Source organism: Microplitis mediator, chromosome 7 (assembly GCF_029852145.1).
Source record: "Microplitis mediator isolate UGA2020A chromosome 7, iyMicMedi2.1, whole genome shotgun sequence".
Classification (NCBI taxonomy): Eukaryota; Metazoa; Arthropoda; class Insecta; order Hymenoptera; family Braconidae; genus Microplitis; species Microplitis mediator.
The window spans coordinates 6,255,222-6,276,026 of NC_079975.1; the positions used below are offsets into that span (position 1 = coordinate 6,255,222).

The 20,805-nt window shown below is 29.6% G+C and overlaps 1 protein-coding gene across 1 annotated transcript in view; it reads right to left on the bottom strand.

Moving 5' to 3' along the window:
- Window positions 1–20,805, bottom strand: part of LOC130672492 (1-phosphatidylinositol 3-phosphate 5-kinase) — a 101,690-nt gene that overhangs the window by 34,518 nt on the left and 46,367 nt on the right. The gene's annotated exons all lie outside the window — the stretch shown is intronic.

Here is a 20,805-nt window from a genome sequence, read left to right on the forward strand (position 1 = left end):
TCTGTGCATAAAAAAGTATCAGAAATTTGCTATATATTTATAAACAATAACCCGTAATAAATTTTAAAAATTTCTAAGCGTAAATACACTGAATTTTTATAAGGATACGCCACTGAAATATAAAAATATGTGCACTATAGCTTACACTAGTACTTTTGACGTCACCAGGAATACTTGCTCTTACACATTTGAACCCATAGCTACAATGAGTGAGAATGAGACGACAGATAGTCATTATTTTGAAGAAAATGAACACGCCACCGACCTTGGGTTGTTTAAAAGTGACCATTTTTCTAGATATTACCCTGTCGGCTAGATCACCAACTGATTTCTAATCATAAGTATCATTTAAGCAGTACAAGTTTTCCAAAATTTTATCCTCATTTTAGCGACTTTTAGTTTCCAAAAGTTTTATGTGGGTTGCCTACAACTCCATAGAGTATTTTTAAATTTTTTTTACACAGTAGTAAAAAAAACTGAGCAATAGTGAGCCATAAAATTTATTTAGCAGAGCTTTAAAAAAAACTCTACTCGAATACAAGATCTTCGGCAGTGAAAATAAATTTTTAAAAATCGTGTCGTAACAAAACAATACGATCGCTGTCTATTGTTAAATCTATAGATCTATAGTTACGACAAAAAATATGAATTACGACAAGTCATAAAGATATTGTATCTAGTTTCTAATATTTATGATATATTATAGCTGAGGTTAACGACCGCAGTAAATTTTTAGCGTTTTAAATTCTTTAATACAAGGTTAGATTTTAAGTGTCTTTAAATATTTTAAAACTTGTCACACTACAGACTATTGCCCATGGGCTTTATAATTTACAGGCATAAAATTAACTAAACCTTTGGTGTATTTTCTGTAGTGAAAAAAAAAAAAATGTCGGCTTCATTTTCTCATTACAAGCCTTTGAAATTATGAATAGACAACAGGATTATAGAAAATTATATTTTCCCATTTTAATTTAAAAATAATTTTCCCTTAGAAAATTTCAAAAAATGATTTCGTGAAAAATACTTTTCATTAAATGAATTTTAAAAATATTAATAAACGTTAATATTAATTACTGTTATGAATATGAGTTGAAAAAAGTATTATTAGAATATTAATTATAATTATTAAATATAATAATAAGCAAAACTCACATTGCGAGCATAACACGTTAATAACTCGTAGTATTGTTACAAATCCTTCGTAAACCAGCTATAATCCCTTGTATGTAACACATAAATAATATCCACACTTATATACATGTATATATATTTAATTAACTTGTGTATATTTTGCGTAACATTGACATTACAGTTTATACAACTTCCGGAATAATTAAATAGGCACACGTAGCATTCAAATAAATCAACACTAAATATTTATAAAATAATAAATAATACCCTTATTGCACTACCCAACCGGAAGTATGAAATAACCTTTAAAAATTTTTTGTAAAATATTTACAAATACACCCACTGATCACTAAAAAGTAACACGTTTTAGTAGAACTCCATAACAAATTTCAAAATTGTCTGATTTATCACACGAAATTTGAACGCAATATTTAAACTATTTTACACTTGGTCTACTGTTGGTTTAACTAAAAAATTAACAATTAAATTTTATTAAAAAAAATTAATTAGTTAATTAACGAACTGTTTTATTGACTACTAAAAGTTTATAACAAACGTCTGCCGAAATTGTAGATGTGAGTTGGAGCAGGACACGAGTTGGACTGAAATAGGACTCAAAATGTCGACGGGAAAATGAGAAGGGGGGCTCCCTATTTTTTGGGGGGTACTGCAACTAGAGGGGGTTACTAAGAGGGGTAGTGATGACTACTATAGAACTATAGAACCTAAAACCTAAACCATAACCTATAGTGAGAGAGACAAAGAGAGTGAGTGAGTGAGAGAGAAGAAAAGAAGACCTATGCCAGCATTTTGTAAATGTAAGGATCAAGAATACACATCGAGGTCACACTGACGCCTTTCCACTATCGTACCATAAGTTTTGTCCTACGTTATATGTACATACTATATATGTATATATACGAATCTACACATACAATATATGTGTATGTCTGTATGTATGTATAGATATTTAGTGTATGGGTATATGTGTACATGTATATAATAGTGCATGTGCTTCGTCATGTCCATGGGATAGCTAGACTCAGGTAGAGGAAGGAAACCCACAGCCCACGATAATATTTAACTGCGAATACCGGTTCACGTGTATGAATAGAAATAGAAAAGAACAGCTGGAACTTCTTTTAAAACTACGTGGTTTTCAAATCCAATCTCAAAATCATGTGCGATCATTGATGGTTACTAAGTTTAAAAAATTACGTTTGCGTAGAAAAAAAAGTTAGGAAATTTTTTACTTTAAATTAATATATTTATGTACTGATCTGGAACCAAGCGTGTGATTTAATAACTTTAGAAATGAATGGACTTTAATAAATTTGAACTGGTAAATTGAATTTTTCAAATATTTAATTTTATTAATGACATAATTACAAGCATGTCAATTTTTTGAAAACAGGGAAAAATTTGATCATTATGAATTATTAATTCTAATGATATTCGTTTTCATTTAAAATATATTATATTTTATTTTACTGCTGCAAGCATGTAAATTACCGGATATGAACAGGTTAACATAGCTTTAAATAAGGGTTTCCGGATTAATTCTGAGTTAAGTGAAAAGTACATCTTAAACCGTAAAATTTACTGCTGAGGATTATATTCAAGGAAATTGTTATTAGAAACTGTAATTTTTTCAAATTTTTTTCAGTTTTCAGTTCAAAGCTCTGCGTTATTAAAGAAAATTCGAATATTTCTTGTTTCTTTTTTACGTGCACACGGAGAAATTATTCTTGTTTGAAACGCTACTGAACCAGTGAAATTTCATCTGTGGTGTCATAGTAAATGCGGACCAAGTCGGCCACCTGATGGAAATTGAAATTAACCATGAGTATGAAACTGAGCATAGTAAAATTTACAATGGTTACAGTAATTTGTGAAAATTTTACTATAGCCATAGTAATTTTTGAAATATGTGTATCTCAATTTCCGTAGGTGGCCAATATGGTCCGGCTTTACTATGACCCCGTACGAAAAAAGTATATATCCGGAATATATACGGGCAAAATTGAATATATGTCTTATATATCCGGCATATATTCAGATTTGCCCAAATATAAATGGATATACTTTTTCAGTACGGGACATTATAGCAGTTTTAACGAGAATAATTTCTCCGTGTAGAAAAGCCGGGCAATGTTGGCCACCTGACAAAATTAAAATAAATGGGGTAGAGGTACTGTTTTTGAACAGTTTTTGACACTTGAACACGGAAAAAAGAGCAGTTGGAAAATTACAGTTTCTACAGTAAAAAAGGCTTTCGGGGCAAAAATCTTTAAACATTAAAGCTTAAACTGTAATTTTAGAAATTTGTTATAGTAATAAAATTAATACAATTTTAAGCAGAAAATTTTACAGTTTAAATCGACAATATCGAGTTTGAAACTGTAATATTTGTTATTTCTGTAAAATTTACTGATAAAAAATGTAATTTTTACAGTTTCAGACTCGGAGCGCTTTACTACTATACGAAACTGTAATTTTTGAACTGCTCTTTTTTCCGTGAAGAATTTAAATAAAATAATTTGTAAAAGACGCAATGACATAATTAATTTTTAAAATGTCTTCAAAGATACTTTTATCACACTGTTACAATGCAAATTTTATTTCATATTTTTTCATTAATTTAAATAAAGTATTAAATGTTCAAAAATGGAGCAGTGGCTATAAATGGTACTTCTACTCTATGTAAAAAAAAATTACTATGGCTACAGTATAATTTAAAACAAATTTATCACAAATTACTGTAACCATTGTTTATTTTACTATAGTTAATTTCCGTCAGATGGCCAACATGATCCATCTTTACTGTCAAACCATAGAATTTCAAACAAGAATAATTCAGTGTAAAATTGTAAACACAAAAAACTACTAAATTCCTTTGTATTAAACAAATAAATAAACTAATTATTGATAATAAATTTCATTGTTTACTTCTTTATATAAACTTTCAATGTTATTTTTTTCCATGTAAAGAAGTGAATTTTTATTAAGTATTTTACAAAAATTTATACGCATAATTGTTTAATATGTGTATACAATTGTATTTTTTGTTTTTTCAATATAAGCTATGCGCGCATGTTTATTTGAACGAAAAATATTTTATTGCACAATGTATGCGATTTTATTATTGTTTTTTAAAATAAATATGCTGTGGCGTACTCTTACATTACCAGACGTAAATATTTTGTGCATTAATTTGAAATAAAAGGCACGGAGAAGTAGTTTTTTTTTTTTTTTCCAAAGCGAAAAATTTAAAATAAAATGTTTCAAAGAAAAATACACGCGGTGAATTTATTTTGTTTACTTTTTAAGAAATGAGTAAAACATTTAACTTTGACAGTTTTAAAGAGTGTAGGCATACATTTTTTTAATTACATCACAAATACGATTTACGCATATATGTATTGTGGGGTTTATAATGAATGAATGAATGAATACTGTACGTGCAATATAGGTCTTACTGACGTGGAAAATTATACTTTTTCGTTTTAAAAGCTATGAACTTTATATTTAAAACTTGGGTTAATTGTCCATATGCTATTATATATTATTATTTATATAACGTTTTTCTACATTTATATTTCTCTGCAATAATAAATTCGTCGTGTTTTTAGTATCCTATTAAAATTATAATTTATGTCATACCTGGTAAACTTTACCCTCATTAAGAGTTTGTTTTTATAATTTGAAAAATTTCAATTTAAAATTTCTCCTGATATATTTATTACAGAAAATACTTTTTTTTTTTTTTTTTTCTAAAGATAGTATGTAGTAAATTATTCAAACAGCCAACTACAAGTCACACTAAAAGTTGTTGTTAGTGAGGATTATTAACAACAGGATAATAATATTTTAGTAAAGTATAATGTCATTATATATAACATTGATGTAATCTTATATAATTTTCATTAACATTCAAATTAAAAGTAAATGTTCTAACAGTATAGTATATATTAAGTGTTATATATACTTCTCACATACAGATAAGGACTAGACTTGAACATTTCATGACAGTTATGACCATGTATGTACATACGCGTAATAACAAACGAGTACATTAGCAAGCTCTGAGTTACACTCTATGCGAATTGCATGTAATGCGTTTGTTACTAAGTCAACTTGACTGTTATATTCATATTCATGCATATATATGTATATGTATACTTTTTATATCGTCTACTGTGCAGCAATTGTATGTTACTCCAAACTAGTCACATATATATTCAATGCACTAATATACATGTATAGTCATGTGAACGATTACGTGATGCAAGTCAAGAGCATTTCCGGCCGGATGTGTTTTCCCCTTCATTAAAGAATTTTATACTCCTTAAGTTTTTATTGTCTTATTAACAGACATAAAAGAAAAATGTTTTAATGAAAGTAAATCGCGTCACTAATTCCAAATAGGACATATTTTTATACGCACTTTTGGATTTAGTAACCAAATTTAAAACCAAAAAGGCGTATAATTTTTTTTTTGCTACGGTGTTAAATTTTAACACCGAAAGCGGTGTGAAAATAACGCCGCCGCCGATGTAAATATTCTTTACCGGTGTTAAAATATTTTACTTTGAGAATGTGTGCATATGTGTGTGCGTGGGCGCGCTCGTGTGTGTCTCTGATTCAGAAATCTCATTTGGAATCATTCAATCCATGCTAAAGTGTATATCTATATGTAGTCAATTTTGCCAACTTTGAATTGTTTCGGAGCGTGTTCGAATTATGTCAAATTAGATTTCTCAATCAGGGGTGTGCGTGCGTGTTTGACTGCGTGTGTGTGTGAGTCAAGATTTTTTTTGCATTTTATAAGTTTCCCAAAATTAATATTCTGAGCGAACGCAGTTTACTCCGCTTATACACCGGAATTTTAACGTCACCGAATTACGCGCCCTACACCGGTGTAATTTCATTTTAACACCACGCGGAGTTAAAATGAGTCCATTTTTAACACCGGTCTTTTTACAGTGAAGAAGGATTTTTCAGCATTTAAAAAGATTTCTTAAATAATAAGATCAAAATAATAATAATGTCAGTGTCAAAAAATTTGAATCGTATTGTAGACTTATTCTAAAGCTCAAAATTAGGAAAAAATTTTGAAAAGTAAGAAGAGCGCGTATAATTCAAGCTATATGCCCCTTTGCCTTTCAAATTTTTTTTTCAATTTTTAGCCATAAAATAAGTCTATAAAACAATTGATTGTAAAAAAAATTATAGGCTCAACTTGCCCCGATCAGTGAATTTGCACTGAATAAAAATAACAATTTTTGAGATTTTTTAAAAGAACGCCATTATGAAATTTGCCTCACCCCCACCCTCATTAGTTGCAATGAAGAGAAAAAACGAATGCATTACAAAGAAACAAAAATTCATAAACAAATTTTACTAAAAGAATCATTAAAATTTAAATAATTTGTCGTGCGTGGGTATAGAATAATTTGTTCTGCATGAATCGAAAGGCATTACACGAGAGGACCGACAAAGTGTTAAAGAGAAAGAAATGAGGATCTGGAGACTTGGCGGGGAATTTAAAACCAAGAAGAAGTATGTATACAGTTTGTATATATGTATATAAAAGAAAAGCATAAGAGCGTAATAGAAGATGGTAGTATAAATATAAAAGGGAGTCCTTCTGGGGTTTTTTGCTATTCTCTCTTGATTCTCTACAAAAAAAACGACAACAAATAGCATTTTGAAGCATCATGGCCGACGTCGTTTTGCTTTAAAGTCCTTTAGAAACGCAATGCGGGTGGTCTCGTGTCTCTTCCGCCTAATATTCTTTCTCCTCTATTCTTTTTCACATTAGCTTTCATGCTAGCTGCCAGATTGTTCCCAAACATCAAAATTACAGCCTTTCAACGGAGACAAACAATTATCAACAAAAAATTCAGACTTTTTAACGCATTATGTTTATTCGCAAACTATACACTAACTAGATACACTTGTCATTAAATGTCAATTAACAAACTAATTGACCGGTTTTAAAAAATCCATACTTGTTAAAAATATATTAAGTTTTTTGAGAATTATCGTAATCAAGTCTATTAATGTACACTTCGATACTTCTTAATGTTATTTATCATTTTTATGTAAGAATATATAAAAGCTGTTGTGATAATAGTAGGGTTTGTTTTTGAGAACGGTCGATAATGACATCAGAAAAATGTGATTATGGATTCAAAAGTGTTTTTTTATGACCCCCATAATCAAACACTATTGAGGAACACAGAAAGCGATTTGATTTTTTGACAAATTATTAATTACTGATCAGCAAACGGCTGTTTAGGGTTCGCTTTGCAGATGTGATAATTAGACATGCGCAAAATAAACAGTTTTGTTATGGTCTAAAAGTTAGCAGACAATTAAAAATTTTCAGATTTTTTTTTTTAACAAATTAATTACAAAAAAAAAATACTTAAAATATGCGCATGTAGAGAATTAAAAAAGCTATAGGTGTAATTTTTTAAATATTTTGTTTTTTATAAACTATTGCTTTTAAAAAAATTCAAAAATTGTTAGACGTCGGCTAACTTCGGTATCATATTTTGTAAAATCTTTTCTATGGTAACAAGAAATTTCCGTAGCAGTCCCGTTTTGCCCGCCCTTCCTCTATATATATAATGTGTGCGTGTGTTTATTTCAACGATTTTATTCATATAGTTTTGTAAAGAAATGCATAAATGTAAAGTATGCAAATATCTATTCATAAAAACTATAAATATTCAAAGTGATTTATGTTAAATTTTCTTTAAAATGTTATGGTTGTAAGTTTATTTTGAGTAAATTATTTGCACAGTAAGTCGTATAGTATTACAATGATGTTGTGAAAATAAATAAAGCTAGTCGATACATTTTGACACAAAAAGTCAGCAGGATGCCAAGAAGTTACTTGAGTTACACTAACAGATTTCTTCAGTCCAAGTGTGAGTATCCATGACATTTAATGACACCATGTTATGAGGAAAAAAATGAGCTCCATACATTTTAAGTTTCAACAAATGATCATTGGATCATCAGATTTTAAGAACCAACGGACATATTTTTTAACGAGTGATGAAGAGAAAAACCCGGGCATGTAAAAAAAATCGGTCGAAAATTTTTCATTATCGTGCCCTTTTAAATTTATGACAATATGTAACTTTAAGCTGATAATTAAAAAATTTTAATTTTCAAAATTAAAACGATTCATAATTTGGGGAAGGCATCAGTTGCCTACAATTTTTTTTGCCGATTGTATCAAAAGCCTACAATATTTTTTCGTACATAATAAATGCATAGTGCTCAGTTGCCTACAAAACTTTATTGCCTACAGTTCTATTGCCTACAAAAATAAAAAATATGAACATATAAACGAATATATTTTCAATCATTAACAATGTTAATTAATTTTTAATCTGATAGAATACTCAATGAAGTTTCCAGTTTATATTGTGGAAACTACCCTTGTTCTGATATTTTTTAGATCATCTGAGTTTTTTTTTTTTAATGATCGGTCCTAAACATTCATCATTTCTCATCAATAAGTACTTGATTTTCTTAGCAAATAAATCAGAAGCTTCTCTACATTAATCAGGTTTATCTCTGATGGGTACACAGATGAATAGTAATCAATTGGACATATCATATATATTTTTTATTTTTGTAGGCAATAGAACTGTAGGCAATAAAGTTTGGTAGGCAACTGAGCAGTATGCATTTATTATGTGCAAAAAAATATTGTAGGCATTTGATACAATCGGCAAAAAAATCGTAGGCAACTGATGCCTTCGCCATAATTTGAACTTCATGTGATCGCAATTTTTAAATTAAAAACTATCGAATTTTTTCTAAATGATAAAAAAATATCAATTTATGAGAACGTTTTAAACAGACAATTTTAGATTGAATCAGGAGACACGGTAGTGTCTCGCGCCAAGTATACGTTCAAACACATGTATATGTGTGAAGTGTCATGGCGTGAGACTACCGTGTATCTATACCGTAGATGTAGTGGATTTTAGTTGTCATTAAAAATATTAGAACATAAATAAATTTCGATGTATCGTTAATATATTTTTTTTAAACGGGAGCATAATCTAAAGATTCAAATTAATTTTAAATAAAAAAAGTTTTTCAATCTACAATATTTAATGCTATCTTTAATGAATAGTATGCCTAGTAGCTACGGGAAAAAAAAAATTAGTCAGCTGTACTTTTAAAAGTAATAGCAATCATAGCGAATTACTTCATAGCTATCATGAGACTCACCCAAGTATTTCATATGGTTACACCTGAAAAACTAGTTGGATAAGATTGAGTTCAGTACCGTCTGATTCATTAACCGTAGAAAGTACACATACACAACACTTTGATGTCGATCGTAACCCGTGTTATCTCAGTATATGCTATAAGATCATTACATACCCTAATCGTAATACTGTCGAGTGTAATTTCTCATTAGTTATAAGCTCATTACTGATGTACGTAATATTTATAACGTCGGTATTTGCCATTGTAATTAAAATAATCTTTAATAGTTTAACTAATTATCTATCACCACTCAGCTAACGTCAACTGCCTTGAACATGCAATATATGAATACACTAACTAATAACTGTGTAATTAAATTTTATATTTTTTTATGTAAAACCTTCGATATAATGAAATTATAAAAAAAAATTTACCGTTATTCAGAACATGTTTATTCAATTAATGTTGAATTGTTCATTAATTTTTTTTGTGAATCTTCATTTATACACAGAAATAAAAGGATTTCCTGGCACGAGGAATATTTTACACTATAAAATGAAACCAAAAATTTTCTGAGGACTATAGAAAAAATTTCTTGGCGCACGAATTTTTTTTTATGATCCTGAAATTGGCAGACAAGTTACAATTTTTGAATTTTTTTTTCTACTAATTAATTACGAAAAATAAAAAACTAAAAAAATGCACATGTAGAAAATTAAAAAATCTATAAGTGCAATTATTTGAAATATTTTTTTTTTTAAATTTGTCGTTTTTAAAAAATTCAAAAATTAATAGACGTCGGCCAAATTCAGTATCTTTTTTTTTCACCCTAAGAAAATTTTCGTTTTTAATTTCTAATCAAAAAAATTTCTTGGGGAAAGTAAAAATTTTTTTGCGCCAAAAAATCTTTTTTTTGTGTACAATATTGTTTTAAATCTTTTAATATAAGCATTTAAATTTAACATCATATGTAGCGAGCATTAACTTTAATGGACTTTAAGTAACAAGTCGTCGGAACTGATTGAATTATCAAAGAGTGACCGCAAATACTTATTTTTTATTCCGTCTTATGTATAAAAATTTTTTTTCATATAAATATATGCATCATATACATTTATAGGGTTCACGTGATCAGACGAAGTGTGCTGGAAGCAAATATTTTTACAATATACGTCCAACAGTTACTGACCTGGATTAACATATCCAAAGAAGACATACAATGCAATATTGTTTTCAGGTACGGCTGGTTCCGCGTCATGTACTCTCACCACTCTCGTTGGCAAACCCTCTGCCGGAACTCTGTCGCTCACTCAGATCGGCAAGTCTTTTTAACAGGTTATACTCCTTTTTTATACCCGTGATGCGCTTATAAAATTGAACAAGTAACTCGAGGATAAAACAAAAACAAAATACTATACTCGAATATCATCGAAAATATTCAATGTACTTGTGGTCTTCATTATTATCATGGTTTTTTGTAAACAATAATTTAATCAAACGTTAGATGAGTAATTTTTTTATTTTGGTTCAGAAAGAAACGCATGCATAGATGGATCTTATCAATTTTCTAAGGTAATTTAGACGAAAAAAAAATTCCTGTAACTAGAACGATACGGTTTTCTGAATGCCATGATACTCATTTAGTTATTTGAAGGTTTTTTAGGTTAGCGTCACTTAAATGGTGGCAGTGATCTTTATATGGAATGCTATAGTATGAAATTAAAATAAACATGTTACGAAAATTACTGTGGCTATAGTAAAATTGACAAGAATTATATGAAAAGTTACTGTAATCATTGGAAATTTTACTATGGCTACAGTAATTTTTGCATGAGTATTTTAATTTTCGTCCGTCAAATAATTGCTCCGCCTAGTATAGCAATCTGGATCGCAGCGATAGCAATCCAGATCGCTTTCTTGACGAAACCTGCATAACAATACTAGATGCAATGAAAGACAAAAAATAACATTGAAATAGTTTATTACACACCTAGGGAGAAAAGTAGAACATTTCAACCCACGTGTGCAACTGCCTACCCGAGCCGAAGGCAAACATGCAGATTGGGACGTCCTACCTTCCTTCGAGGTGTATATACTACTCTCTTAAAATGAATCAGTGAAAAGTACTCCAATCAGTGAATATTCACTGCATAAATAGTCCCAAGTATATCACTAATTGAATCAGTGATATACTTGGGACTGTTTCGCAGTGAGTATTCACTGATTTGAAGCACTTTTCACTGATTCATTTTAAGAGAGTATTTTTCACCAGATTTGCACCTGAAAATTTGAATCTTTGCCTCTGTTTGTAGAAAGAACATCGCATGCGCTGATTTTAATTCTTCCTTATAAACAGGGCAGACATTTAAACTTTTGGTCTTCTCTAAATCTAAAACAGTGACTATTCACAGGTTACCAAGTGGTACTCAAAAATTGAATAAGTGAAATTCACTGCGAATTAGTGAATATGCACTTGGAACCAGCTATAAGTATATCACTTGTCGAATTAGTGGTATACTTATAGCTATAGAAATAGTGACTATTCACTGATGCGCAGTGAATTTTGCTACTTCATTTTTAGAGAGTACCACTTGGTAAGCTGTGAAATAGTGTATATACACTATTTTCAGTGATTTTCACTGTTTCAGATTTAGAGAGTGCAGGTATGGTGAAAATTTTATGGTAAATTTTCTTCGCGTATACACATTAAAACCAAGTGTGTTACAAGTGTATTGTTTTAACATACATCAAATGTGTTCCATGTAAAGCAATAAGAAAAACTATAGTTTTTTGTAGTCACTTAAAACACATTTCCCGGTTTTGTAAATATCTATAGATTGCTTATGGCGTTTCAATGTTATTTGACAAGAGTGTTAATTTCGACTGCACACTTTGTTTAGAGTGTGCTTAACAGTTTGACGATAATACTATTTTTTTTCTTCGTCTACTAACATCGGACTAGTTATTACATGATATGGTTATTTATTGTTTAGAATGATAATGAAACCGGAAATTATAAACATAAAAATAACACTAGCAAAAGTGATGACAATGTATGCAGAAGTAAACTATTATACATAGAAGTATATGATAAACTTGTCCCTGGCCTATATGTTGCACAAACTCTCTATCCGCAATTGCATAACCATTCTGTTCTATTCTATCGATAGTAGAGTCCATACGGTGTGGGCTCCATGTATTCGTTTATGCAACTTGAACGGTATGTTTATAAATAAGGCGCAACAGAGTTGAAATACGGCATTGCAGTTTACGAATGCGATATAGTATACGTGATATATGAAAGTATAAGTACATATTTGTGGATAGATTTCATTCAGCATTGGATTATTTAGTAAATATTCAAAAGTTATGATTTAAAATTTGGTAACTCTATATAAGGTGAGACCTAATACTCGATCAGAGAACTAGTACCCGATTACTCATGTATTTGTATACCTATATTTTGAGTTTTCCTAAATATATATATACAAAATATGTAAATGCATGGAGTGATCGAGTATTAGTTCCCTGACCGGATGCTAGGTCTTGTACTTTAATAGGGGCTGCGCACATTTTCTAAAGTTTTGTGCGCTTATATTTTGAATTTCTAAAAATAAACATTTTTCACGTGTTTAGTTACATGGCGGGTTAAATTTTCAAGCCTTAGTTCTGTCCATAAGACATGATACCTATCCAAGTCTGGCACGTAAAGGGTAAAAAATTGATTTTCCAGAATAAATTTTTAAATATATAATAAGACACGTGTTGGATATTTCCTACTTCTCTTCCTTGGTGTATAATCTACTTTTTTTTCTTTGTAGAAAAACGTGGAAAAAGGTTCCATTTTCTTAAACCAATAAAGAACATGGAAAATAGACTATTATGTATATAATTCATTCACTGTAAAAAATAATCGGTAGCAGCTACCAATTGGCATTGGCATCGATAGCCGCTACCGATTTTTCTTCAGTAGCTGCTACAGATTTCAATCGGTAGCGGCTATCGAAACAATCAGTAGCCGTAACCGATTAATCGGTAGCTATTCCCGATTTTTTTGGTATCAGTTACGTACACACACACACACACGATTTCAATCGGTAGCTGTTACCGAAAATTAATCGGTAGCAGCTACCGAAAAATAATCGGTAAAGGCTACCTATTATTTTTTTCAGTGTATATATGTGTATATATATATATATACATATATAAAATAGAGGAATAAAATCGAAGCAACAAAGTATTAAGTAGTCTTCCTTATGATTGTACAGAAGAATGAGGGCGGGAGGGACTAAACCCGGCGAGTTAACCATAATGTACGTAATAATAGATCTCCAGGAAAAACCCTGAGTACAGGCTATGACTGCCACTGCAGTTACGAGAATTGGCTCGTGAATGATGAAAGCCATAGCTGGCTTACAGACCCACTCGATGAACTATATATAATTGTAGATATAACAGGGTAGAGTGGAGTAGTACAACCGATAGCCGTCTTTTAAATATTTTAAAACTTTCTACCGGTTTTAAAATTAATTTATTATTTAAATAAACAGTATAATAATGCTTGTTATTTTGTTACATAACATTATGAATTTAAAGTAGATCGAAAATTGTTAGAGAGGATTAATGGCTTCGGATTTGAATTTAAATTTACTATTGCAGACGGAAAATTTATTATGTAGTAAAATGACATTAATTAAAGCAATTGCAATTTGTCGTGTTATATTTAATAGATATGGTAATTTTTACGTTTGAGTCTACAACATTAAATTAGATTTACTACATACAAGTTTAATTTCTATATCTACGGATATGGTAATTGATGCCGAGATCATGGTTTCATGCCATGTAATTTGATCTACTCAACTTTTGTGCTTGTTTAGTGTTTACTAGAATTTTTCTCAACCTCATTTTCATTATAACAATATTTTTTTTGTTTAAATTTGTTTTGTTCATTTTTTTAATCATTTCAATTCCAAGACTTAAGGACCAGACAAATTAACTTAACTTAAAAACAAAAAGTATTTTAAAAATATTGAGGATGATTTAAATTTATTGAACGTTGAAATTGAATACAGAGTATTGTAATATAAAAAATTTGAGAAGTGAATGATTTTTTTATTCTCTTCAGAATGAATTTCATTATAAATCCGTGTCCTTCTGAAATCACTCTGCTCAAAAAAAAAATCCCTATTCGCTTTCTATGCGTAGTGATTTTTTTTAAACTCTAGAATTCCAAGTAACGGAGGGAATTTGAATTGAAATAAAATCTGTATTCACTCCCAATTTTTAAAAGTATATCAATAATAATAACAAAATTTTCAATCATGACAGTACACTCTCTTGAAATGAATCAGTGAAAAGTTTCTTCCAATCAGTGAATATTTATTGATTTTAAATACTTTCCACTGATTCATTTTAACTCTGCATGTGTACACTATATTTTTCGAGACACAATATGTGTACGGAGTCTTTTAGAGAACAGTCAAGTTTTAAAATTTTTGAGGCTTTCAAAAAATCTAAAAAAATTCTGGATTACTTCTTGAAGTGTCTGATACATGACCCAAGTTGCCGACTTCAAAAATTTGAAATCGTTATTAACAAAATTTGAAAAATAATCGAAAAAAAAAGGAAATTTTTTAAAAATTGATTATTCCTCTAAAAACCCAGTATACACACGCAGGGTTAAGAGAGCGAACAAATATAACCTGACAACAATTTTACCCAAATACACGGCTGCCTAATTTCAAAATTCAGTAAAAACTAAATATAGTTTTTTTGGTCTCTGTACATCTTATAAAGTCTTTTTATGAACTTAATACGTTCATTTTTTTTTTTTTTAAGAGATGAAATTAGAGCAAGGTAATAGACTCTTACTTTGTTTTGAAATGGGGCCACTGTACATAACTTACATAATGTTATTTCATTTTTTCAAATCTTCGAGTATATGCTAATACTTTCATATAAAACATTTAATAAAAAAACAAGTATTACATTAATATTCTTCGTTCTTTAATTTTCAACGTTAATTATATTTAGAATTTGTACAAGTCATCAAAAATTTGGGATTAAGCTTGGGTGAAAGTACAGCTCTGTCCCATAATGAAATGACAACTTTTTAAACTTGCGCACGTCATATTAGATACAAATAAGTGTTATAGATATTTTCTAACTATAACAAATTCGATCAAAAACTAAAACTTTATGGTGAGATGAGAATAATATAAAATAAGATATAAGAAAAAATGGGATGTAAGGTAAAAGCCCCTAAACCCGCTCAGTACCATTAGTCGCTCACTTTAACTGTTTAAGGCGTTTTTTAATAATTTTTATGAAAAAAAATTACAACTAAAAATATTATTATTGATAAATAATTATTTGTGAATCTAAATATACTAAAATGTGATGTATCAAATTATTTTATAATAGATTATAAATTTAAATTAAATGACTGTTTTCAAAATCGCGCTCAGTCGGGCATTTTTTACTTTAACGTTCATTCGTTAGATTAAATTTAGGTTACGTCAAATTTTTTAAGAATTATTATAACTATATCTTATTAAATACATTTTTAAAATTCATGAAATTTTATATTATGAAAGAATTAAGTAGTATAATTTATAAATTATTTGTCCAAATCAATAAATTTATCATAGTTTGATTGACATTGTCTTTGAGCGACAATAGGGCCATGTGTTGGTCGAGTAATGGTACATCACAACTTTTAGTAAGCGACTATGGGTACACTCAAGGATCTTATTTAATAAATTAATAATAATTAATTATCAAGATTATTCTTCAAACTTAAATTTTATTTTAATACTCGAAACTTCAAAAAATAACTATAAAAAAAATATGGTTTTTCATTTTATTTATTAATTTATATTGAGTGATTAATCTCACTCCAATGAAAAGTGAGCGGGTATAGAGGCTTTTGCCTTAATATTATATTTTTTAATAAAGTTAAAGAATAACGAACTACGCATCAGAGTAAAATCAGAGGAAATTTAAGCCCTGTTAGGATGAAATCCGGACCTGCGCGATGGCGGCCGTACTCAAGAAGGTCAACGTACCTCGGCCAAGGACAGATTCTGGTCCCGCACAAGACACGCACAGCTATTCGGGCCCCACCATACGATGGCAGGTACTCCTTACATCCGTCCACATATAAAAGTTTCGATAACAACTAACTTTTTGCTATGCAATCTTGCACATGCATGTAATAGATGCATAATTGATAAAAACCAATAGCAATTTATAAAGATTATCATTTTCTGCTCATCAATAGTACAGTATAGTATCTGAACACATTTAGTCCCGATTGTCTATAAAATATACACTTTGTTTACGTTATCCAGCGCGCAACATAAAAGTCATTCGAAAGATTGTTTTCATGTAAATAAAATATATAAATAAATCTATTAATAGAAAACTTTTTAATAAACATTATGCCGTACTTGAGCTGAACGATTTAACAATCCAGACGACGACTTTTTAATCAAGTTACTTTATAGACACTTATTAGGGACTAAAGCGAGATTAAAAAAAAAAAGCAGAATAAGAGACTCTGACAAACTGTACCTCCATCCAACACTGTATGAATAATGTAACAGATGAGGTTGAGAGAACCCATAAGAGATTGTGTTAGAAAGAGTTGAAGAGAAACAGAAAAATTATCAAAACTTGTAAAGCAGGGTAGCTACAGGATTCACTAAAACTGTATCAGGCTATTTGGAAAATAATATTCAAAAAGGGAACAACCTTTTTTTTTAACTGTCGGATCTAAAGTTCAATATTCTAGTGTTGTGCGGTTCGATAAAGTAGCGTTTTGTTGTAATAGTTGACTTAACTATAGAATTTCCTTTGTTGCGCACTTTTACAAACTTTAATGACTTTTACGCACTGTTAAAAAGTGAATTTGCTATTAGACATGCATCAAAATCATTGAATGAACATTGCTCCCCTTTATTACGTTGGTTACACACGATATTCATTTTTAAGTGATTTAAAAGTAACTAAATTTTTTACTGTAACTGAAGATCGGAACGTTTTTCGCGCAACGAAAATGAAACAAATTCAAGTAATTCGACTTAAGGAGTAGTTGGGGGAGGCCTGCAATTTTCGGCTGACGTGCGAAGCATTTAAAAAATCTAGATTCAGTAGATTTTTTACTAAATTTGTAGTAGATTTTTTATTAAATGCTGTTGTTGCAGAAAAAATTACAAGACACATATGTTGAAACGAAGAATTTCTGACTTTATTAACAACATTCGTTTAAAACTATGTTACGTTTTTAAAAAAAAAAAAAAAAACTCATTATAACCTCAGATGTGTATCGAAAATATTTGTAGTTTTTGGTGCATAAAATGATACGCTATCTCAAGGTTTTATACAGAAATCCATATATATTTTTCTAAAGTCTAATAAGTTGCTATCTGAATTTAATCTGGAGTTTTCGCCATAGAAAATTTCTCCGTGGATTTCCACAGAAATTTATAGCCAATAACATTTCCGACTAATCCCCTCTTTCATATTGAATCAATGAATTTAAGTGAATATTCACTATTTTGTAGTGAAAAGACTGCCATTAATTCCAAAAAGTGGTACGATTCGTACTATGAATTAGTGAGTATTTAGTATTTGCTCATTTTTGAAGAGCATATAGATTTTTGAACGATTTTTTTAGATAATAGTGTTATGCAAAAGTAAAATATGTTCATAAATATCGTTTTACTCGCAAATTAAAAAAAAAGTTCAACATAATTTTTTTCAATAATCATAATCTATAAATAAACAGTATGTAAAACTATTAAATTGTATATTTATTTTACTCGAGCATTACTAGCGTTTTCTAGCTTGACCTCTTTTCGGCTCATTTCCTATCATAAATAATTGACATTACCATTATCTTATCATATATAGTTGTCATCCCTTTCTCAAGTTTTTTGAACCCACGTACAACTTTAATACATATAAATATATAAAGGCATATATAATCATATTGTATATTCTCGCTCAAATACACGTCAGCTAAAATTATAGTGACCATAGACAAACTTGTATTCAAAAAGGTCTTATTTACTTATAGACATATTAAATATAAAGTTGTTATAAATTATTTCGTTCTTCCCACGTCTGAATGTTTACTTTTTCTTTGATCGATCAAAATTGGAATTAGACTAGCTTTTCTTCATAGATGAGAAACTTGTTAAGTAAATATGTCTAGTTTATTTGAATTGTTTACAAGGATTTGAACCATATTGTACAACTCCAGTTGTTTTTCTTAAATCCTGTTCCTCTAAATTCTTCTGCCTCTTCTTCGTTGACCAGCTCGAGGTAATTGCACTCTACCAAGGCCGACAGCTGATGCAGCAGCAACAACACACAGCTGTACTCTACGTAAAGCCAGAGGCCATTTCCTGCTCTCTGTGTAGCGAATATAGCTTACTATAAATGCGTATGAGCACATAGAAGAAGTATATTACGCTAAAATACTTTTTTTTCTTAGATCTCTTTATCGTGAACAAAAAATGTTTTCATCTCTTTTGTTATTTTAAAAACAATAAGACCATTGAAATGAGAATAGAGCTAAATGTTAAAAACTTCATTAAATAACAAAGTTTCTTCACTGATATATGTAACATTTGTAAACATATACAATACAAATAACAGTATATAACAGATTATTACTCATATTTATTGATTGCTGGACTTATTTATACACGGAGAGAACAAAATTGTGATATCCACTATCGCAGCGTAATATGATCTATTATATTGATATCATAAAAAAATATTGTGAATATACACAGTTAGAAATTTTGTGTTAAATTCAACACAAATCGTGTGGGGCAAACTGTCTACACAAATTCTGTGTTAAATTTAACACATTGCGTTTGTGTTCATCTTTAATGTTAAATAATTGAACACAAAATCTGTTATTTTGACAGAAAATTTGTGGAAATTCAACAGACTTTTTATGTTAAAATTAACAATATATATAAGCACGTGACCTAACCAACTCGAGTATACTGATATACTCTCAGTACAACTTATGTCAATTTAGCACACAATTAGTTCGATTTTCTGTGATTTTTCTAAAAAACGGAGCTATGAAGTATCTTCCCGTAAAATGAGAATAAAAAATCATTGAACCTGATCATAAAATATGAAAGTTATCTATGATTATATATAATTGTACATCAATTATAATCCAAGCTTCTTTGCAGACAATGCTGCTACAATGCTTTGCTTGGTTATAGTAATGAAGAAACGCGCGGAAGTGTTTAGCTGAACAACACAAATTTTGTGTTAATTTTCGAATACCACAAAAAATGTGTTGCATTACAGAGTTTCTAATCATTTAACATAAAAAATCAGTTGAAGTAAAATAACACAAGCGGTTTATGTTGAATTAACACACAGTTAGAACTTTTGTGTTAAATTCAACACAAATCGTCTGTTGCAAACGGTCTACACAAATTTTTGTGTTAATTCAACACATTGCGTTTGTGTTGATCGTTAACACAAATTTTATGTTAAATAAAATTAAGAACATAAAATCTGTTCTTTTGACAGAAAATTTGTGTACACTTAACAGAACATTTGTGTAAATTTAACACATTTTTCGGGATAAAATCAACTAATAAACATAAGCACAAAACCTAACCAACTTAAGTATACTGATCTACCCTTAGTTGAACTTATGTCAATTTAGCGAACAATTGAACTAGGTCAAAAGGTATGAAAGTTACCTAAATTTAATTGTAAAATGTATATATTTAATTGTAAATAAATTATAATTCAAATTTTGTGTTGAATTAACAGATTTCTGTGTTGAAAATTAACACAAAAAATTTAACCAAAGAATTTTTCAAGACAAATACACGAAATTTCTAATTGTATAGAAGGCTCTCCTATACTATATAGTAATTTTTACTATTGGGATAGTATCTTCTACTAAGTCAGTTGGTATTAAAAACGTCTAATCGCAGCTGCGTCAGATCGTTGATGTGACGAACGCAAGATGGTAATGGTTACTCACATCATAGAAATAACTATACGTATTGTAATTGTTATATATAAAGATGGTTACAGTTAAAAATTTTTCGATTGTTATAATTACGATTCGGACATGGTAGAAACTACAATATGTTTCTCTTCATGTTTAGCCAGTGACAAAAAGAAGAACAAGAAATTTAATAAAAGAATGAGTTTAAAAATATAATATTTGGATTAGGATATTGCTTAAATTTCGAGAAAGCACATTTAGAGTCTAGAAGCATATCACAGATGCTACCAAGTTGTATAACCAGGATTACGTGATATTTGTAATAATCGGGACCATCGTCAAGCTGTTGGTGTCCTCATTCTTGTCCTTGTTCGATACCTCGATACAGAAAAACACCTGACGGCCAAGAAAGTAAG